Source organism: Etheostoma spectabile, chromosome 14 (assembly GCF_008692095.1).
Source record: "Etheostoma spectabile isolate EspeVRDwgs_2016 chromosome 14, UIUC_Espe_1.0, whole genome shotgun sequence".
NCBI classification, from domain to species: Eukaryota; Metazoa; Chordata; class Actinopteri; order Perciformes; family Percidae; genus Etheostoma; species Etheostoma spectabile.
Genome location: NC_045746.1, coordinates 19,769,314 through 19,769,856, shown reverse-complemented (window position 1 = coordinate 19,769,856; position 543 = coordinate 19,769,314).

Genomic DNA, 543 nt, shown 5'->3' with positions numbered 1-543 from the left:
GGGGGGGGGGGGATTTGATTCAAATCCGACTGAGGCACGGACTGTCATGTGATGGACGGTCATATTAAATGTTGAACAGCACGGGTGATGAAACCACAAGGCCACAGCTACTGTAGAGAGGCCGCACGTTACCTGATTCATGTTCCCCATCAGATGACATCGGGCTGCCGTCAAAACCTGGAATCTCAGGTGGTATTTCAGGTTTGTCAATTTTGGCAAACCTTTGAGGGATGATTTGTTCTAGTCTTGAAAAATTAGGCTCACTGTTCTGTTCGAGAGCTGAGTTCAAAAGCAATAAGGTTCAAAACTGAGATGGAAGGAAGAAAACGATACCAGGGATTAGTGGTGAACGATTAATTGTTTTCAGATGGCAATTTGAAAGAATGTGATTAGCTAAAAGACTGCAATTAATCAAATGTGAACATTTAGTTCACAGTAGAATGTTTGGTGTAGCCTTTGATTTAACATTTTGTATTCTTTTTATGATATTCAGTTTTTTTCTACTGCTGCCGTTAATCGCATTAATATCATAGTTAACTCGCA